The following is a 6485-nucleotide window of genomic DNA, read 5'->3' as shown; positions in this document are numbered from 1 at the left end:
ACCCTCGATCCCCTCTGGTAGGCCCACTATCCTGACATTTTGTCTTGTTGAGCGGTTTTCCTGGTTGTCCACCCTGCCCTTCAGGCTCCCCTGCCTTGTGCCCAGTCTCGCCACCTCCTTCTCCAGAGCCGTGATCCGGTCGCTCATGTCAGTCGCGGCCCTCTCCAGCTCCTTAATGGTCGCCTTTTGGGTTTCCAGTTTCTCCTCCTGGGCTTCCAGTTTCTCCTCTGCTCTGCCCAGGGCGAGCTGCACCTCTGCCAGGGCCTTGGCCATTGCTGCCTGTACTGCGGCCTCTATGTCTGCTTTGGTCCCTGCCTTGCTTTCTTGCTGGTGTTCCCTCAGCGCCTCGGCAAAGGCTGCCTTCCAGTTCCCCTCTGGCCCAGGGGGAAAATGCTCCTGTCTGCCCAGTTCTTTTTGTTGCGGCGAGGCTTCCATTCCGCCGCTTCGTGCACCGATTAGCTCGTCTGAGTGGGCTTGCGTATTGCCCCGTTTGCTTTTGGTGCCCTTTCTCCCTTTGCTTTGGCTCCCTTCTGGCATTTTTCCCCCCTTTTCTTTTCCCCCCTTCCCCATCTTTTCCCCCCCCTCCCTTTTTTTCCCCCCTCCCTTTCCCCCCCCTTTTTCTCTCCCCCCCCCTTCTAAAAAGACTCTTTTCAGATAAGTTTGGTTTTCTTTTCTGAGGAACGTAGAGAGAGGACATTTTCTGTCCTCTTAACAGTTTTCTTTTTCTAAGGCTTTTTTCTTTTTTTCCCCCTTCCCCCCCCCCCCCCCCAAGAGGAAGTTCTTGTTTTCTTTTTCTCCTCCTCGCTCACCCTGGGACCAGAGAGAGAGAAAGGCTTCTCGTCGGGCCGGGAGTCCCCCTTTGTTCCGCTGCCTGCATCGTGGTGGTTGCCGCCAGAGAGGGGCGGCGGGGGGAGGGTCAGGACTCATTGCTGGCTCGGACCCCACTTTGGCTCGGGCCGCCATTCTTCCTGTACCGCGTTTCGCTGCCCCGTGTTGTTGTCCCGTGCCCTGCTGACGCGCGCTTGGGGTGGGGGTAGCTCGGTCCCCGCTCCTGTGCTGCTTCTCCTCGGCCGCCATTGTTCTGCTGTGCCGGGGAGGGGGCGGGGGGTGGGGGGTGGGGGGGGCTCGGTCGGGCTGGCTCGCAGGCCCGCGCTCCGACGCGCTATCTCGTTGGTTTTTTATTTAAAGCATTTGACCTATATACACAGAATATCAGAAAATAACACATCAACCCAATAAACAACAACCCTCCAACCCCCCTGACACCCACATCCCGCCTTCCCCATTTTAATCCGCTTACCGCCCCCAATGAACCCCACTCCCCCTTGCTGACCACACAATTCTCCTTGAAGAAATCGATGAACGATTTCCACCTCTGGGTGAACCCCTCTACCGACCCCTGCAGAGTGAACTTGACCTTTACTAACCTCAGGAATTCTGCCAGGTCGCTCACCCATACCCCTGCTTTCAGTGGCTCCAAGTCCCTCCAGCCCAACAAAATCCGTCTCCGGGCTATCAGGGAGGCAGAGGCCAATACATCAGCCTCTCTCCGCCCCTGCACTCCCGGGTCTTCCGACACCCCAAATATCCCCACCTCCGGACTCAGAACCACCTCCACACCCAGTACATCACATCCGAGAACCCCTGCCAGAACCCCGTCAGTCTTGGACGTGGTTCGTGGGCACTTCCACCTCACCACCATCATGTGGGCCCGATGTACCACTTTAAACTGGATGAGGCTGAACCTCGCACATGGCAAGGGTGCGTTCACCCTCCGCAAGGCATCCGCCCAAGTTCCAGCCCGTAACATGCACAGGTCCTCCTCCCACTTGCGCTTAATATTCTCCACCGGGTCGCCATCCCTCTCCATCAATTCCGAGTAAATATCCAACATCCTTCTCTCCCCTATCTCATTTTCCAACAGCAGCTTGTCTTGCAATGCTGGAGGCGGCAGCGCCAGGAAGCACGGCACCTCTCTCCTCGCAAAATCCCCTTGGGCAGCTCATACAATTCCTCCAACTCCTCAAGCCTGCGAATTTGCCCCCTATAACCAAGCCCTGAAATACTCAATCCCTACCTGTCGCCACCCCTGAAACCTCGCGACCAGTCCCGCCGACACAAACCTACAAATGTCGCAGATTGACGCCCACAACGATGTACTCTCCAGCTCAAAGTGCTGCCTACACTGCCTCCACACCTTTAAAGCCGGCAGCACCACTGGGCTTACCGAGTACCTGGCTGGCGAGAACGGCGAAGGTGACAACAAAGCCCTGAAACCTGTTCCCCTACACAATGCCGCCTCTGCCCGCCCCCAAACGGACTTCTCCACAGCCCACTTCCTCACCACCGCAATATTTGCTGCCCAATCATAGTTTATCAAATTGGTCAACGCAGATGCATTGAGCCAACTCCCCCTACCGAAAAGTGTACCACCTCCGCCAGTATCCCAGGCGATCATCTTGGCGTTGAACCTCTTCGGTACCTTGCCAGTGTCGGCTGGCCACATTAAAAACTGGACCCAGCGGGATCCGATATTGTCGAAAGTAAAACGGCTGATACAGACTGGGTGGAGCCATCAGGAGTCCAAACATTTGAGGCCCTATTCAACCCACCGCGGTGAACTGACCTGTGAGGATGGTGTGCTCCTGCGGGGCTCATGGGTCGGCGTTCCACTACCAGCCGGGGGACCTCTCTTACAGGAGTTACATTTTAAAAAATTCATTTTTACGGGATGTGGGCTTTGCTGGTTAGACCCGCATTTGTTGCCCATCCCTAATTGCCCTTGGGAAGGTGGTGGTGGGCTGCGTTCTTGAATCGCTACAGTCCATGTGGTGTAGGTACACCCACAGTGCTATTAGGGAGAGATCGCTGGGAGTTTGACCCAGTGACAGTGAAGGAACAGTGTTATATTTCCAAGTCAGGATGGTGAGTGACTTAGAGGGGAACTCCAGTTGATGGTGTTCCCATGTGTCTGCTGCCCTTGCCCTTCCAGATGGAAGTGGTTGTGGGTTTGGAAGGTGCTGCCGAAGGAGTCCTGGTGAGTTCCTGCAGTGCATCTTGTAGGTAGTACACACTGCTGCTACTGTTTGTTGGCGGTGGAGTGAGTGAATGTTTCTGGGAGGGGTGCCAATCAAGCGGGCCGTTTTGTCCTGGATGGTGTTGAGCTGCATGGTGCCCAGCCAGGGCAAACAAAGAAGATGCTGGCACACAGCTATTTATGGTGACCAGGAATTGATAAAACCGTTGGAGAAATGGTACAGTAATGTATCCCCTGTCAGGTTCAACAATCACAGCCTCCATCGGCCAGCCTCCACCCCTGGGAGTGGCAGGGTTGTCCATGGACCAGGGTCCATATTGACTACGTGGGCCCTTTCTTGGGCAGGATGTTCTTAGTTTTGGTGGATGCGCACTCCAAGTGGCTATCTATACTGGAAATGGGGACCACAATCTCGGCTGCCACAGTGGTTGTCTTACACCGAGTGTTCGCCATACACGGACTGCCAGAATCCATTGTATCTGACAATAGGAGTTATACCACTGATCAATAGGTATCTTTTATAGAAAAATAAACTTTAATTTAAACACAGAATCAATCACATTAGCAACACAGTAATAGCTTTCCAATTAACAGTTAAAACAGTTCTTAACTAAAAGCGGGAAAAAACTTTAACTCCCTATCGACACCTATATTTCAATTAGGCAACCTAATACAGTTCAAATGCCACTTATAAATAAAGTTAACAATCAGGGTTACTTGCCTATAAATAAAGTTAACAAACAGGGTTACTTGCCTATGTGTGCAGACGTTTCAGAGACTCTTTCAGGAACAACCTGAAAATCCTTCTGTATTTAACCTGTTAAAATAAAATCCTACAGCAGACTGCAAAACTACAGCCAGATCAAGTTTTCTACAGTCTCCTCCCACTAAGCCCTTCATGACCTGCTCATCTAGGACAAACCGCAGTCCCTCATAAATTATCTGCGCCCCAGGGAACCTCCTAAACATAAACAATATTCCATTTGCCATTTCTCTGTAAACAAGTGAATGGTTAAATTAATTGTTAGCTCACCTTTATGCCCCCTTAATCACACTTTAGCAGACATACTGCCTGTACGTACTTTAAAGTAGAGATTTTAATAACATTACTTCACAAACATAAAATACAATCTATATAATTTCTTACATTCAACACACCTCCACATTTTAAAAAAATGAATCAGTCTCATTCTTCCGTGTCTGCGTGGGTTTCACCCCCACAACCCAAAGATGTGCAGGTTATGTGGATTGGGCACACTAAATTGCCCCTTAATTGGAAAAAATAATTGGGTACTCTAAATTTATAAAAGAAAGAAAAATGAATCAGCAATGTGAAAAGATGGCTTGATTTTCCAAAGTATTTTCAACTTTAAACACTATTCATTACTAAACACTACTATTACACTATGTGATACATACCTCGTCTAATTTATGCATGCAAATTTAATCAGTATAGTCCAATTCAGTCTTTCTTGCCCAGCTTAAATGTTCCGTTCTTCTCACATCTCAAAGTTGTGATAAATCATCTGCAATTACATTTTCTCTTCCTGCTACATCTATCATTGTCACATTAAATGGCTGTGGCAATAAACTCCATCTAAACTGTCTTGCATTTCGATCTTTAAACTTCACCCAACTTGTGCCAAAATCCCAGCCGATGTATTTCATGGGTTCTTCATTTGTCACGTTTAACTTACTGAATATTATAATATTTACCTTACTTACACAATTGGAGTACAGCTGTGCAAACCTGTAATGTCATCATGCACTTGACTTTGTGTATCATCTTAGCACACAGCACACCAAGGGTGAAGGGAATGCTGATTTGCTATAGATCATAATGGATGCGTCATTTCCACAGCAACCGGCAAATGATAGGATTGGTGGAGACATGTGGAGACGTGTGGACTCAGGGTTTGCCACATGGTCCGCCAATACCATATATTTGCAGGCAAATAGTACACACCTTGCACAGGGATCTCCTCAGCCAATGTCCTTCAGCACATTTAATTCTCATTATTGTTGTCAGTGGGTTTGGGTTTGTTCAGAGATTTCTACAATAATTGATTCTTCAGAGTTGAAAGTACTATTTGCATACCTTGAAATTACTTTCATACCTGAAAGTTCATCAAGTATAAATACCCTTGGACCTCCGTGTGCGGCTATGCAGAGCTAGGTTGCATGTTCGGTAGCTCCCGCTTGGAACGGACTTTTGGGCTCTTTGCAGGGCCCCCAACAGCATTTGTTCGACATTTCCCGGTGTGGGAAGAAGACTGCAACATTCCTCCGACAGTGTCCCCCAGGAATGGTATGTCTCTTGGTTACCAGACCCGGCAGAAACAGTAAAAGATTTGGCTGAGACAAAAGCCTCTTCCAGCATGCAGGCGGGGGAAGGGCAAGCTTAAAGGCTGCAAGCTGACTTGAGGGCCTTTATTAAAGGTGAATTCGAGCAGCAGAGGGAACAACTGTGAAAAGACCTACCGAGGCCATTGAAGAAGTGGGGACGAGGCTTCCGGTGGCGGCCATGGAGGAGTAGGTCGCGCATTCGGCAGCTCCCGTCTGGAACGGACTCTCAGACCTATTTCAGGAGTTTCCACAGACTTTTTGGGGCAGATTGGTGAAGCGAACGCTGCCAAAAGGATTCCCTCTCGAGACTTCCGGTTGCGGCTATGCGGAGCTAAGTCGCACATTCGGCGGCTCCCGCAAAAACGGACTTTTGGGCTCTTTTCAGGGACCCCAAGGGCACTTTTTTGATGTTTCCCGGTGTGGGAAGGAGTTAATAATAGCTCCCCGTCAGTATATGGTTTTAACTAGGAGCGGGGCGACAGAAAAGGTGGTGGTGGACCCGAAGAAGGGAGGGAAGAAGGACAAAATGGCGGCGGCGGAGACCAGGCAGCGTGGAGGCAGTGGGCGGAGGAGCAACAGGAGGGTATCTAGCCCTGCTTCAGAGAGATTAAAGCGGACCTGCTAGAGTCGATGAAGGTTTCCATTGATAAGCTGCTGGAGACACAGACGGCCCAGGGGGTGGCGATCCGAGAGGCTCGACAAAAGATCTCTGACAATGAGGACGAGATCTTAGGCCTGGCGGTAAAGGTGGAGGCGCACGAGGCGCTCCACAAGAAATGGCAGGAGCGGTTCGAGGAGATGGAGAATCGGTCGAGGCGGAAGAATCTGCGGATCCTGGGCCTCCCGGAGGGCCTGGAGCGGCCGGACGTGGGGGCCTATGTGGTCACCATGTTCAACTCGCTGATGGGAGCGGGGTCCTTCCAGGGGCCCCTGGAGCTGGAAGGGGCCCATAGAGTGTTGGCGAGGAGGCCCAAGGCTAACGAGCCTCCGCGGGCGGTGCTGGTGCGGTTCCATCGGTTCGTCGATCGGGAGTGTGTGCTCAGGTGGGCCAAGAAGGAGAGGAGCAGCAGGTGGGAGAACGCGGAGGTTCGGATATACCAGG

Source organism: Scyliorhinus torazame, chromosome 1 (assembly GCF_047496885.1).
Source record: "Scyliorhinus torazame isolate Kashiwa2021f chromosome 1, sScyTor2.1, whole genome shotgun sequence".
NCBI classification, from domain to species: domain Eukaryota; kingdom Metazoa; phylum Chordata; class Chondrichthyes; order Carcharhiniformes; family Scyliorhinidae; genus Scyliorhinus; species Scyliorhinus torazame.
The sequence above is the reverse complement of the archived record's forward strand: the minus strand, read 5'-3'. Positions refer to the sequence as shown.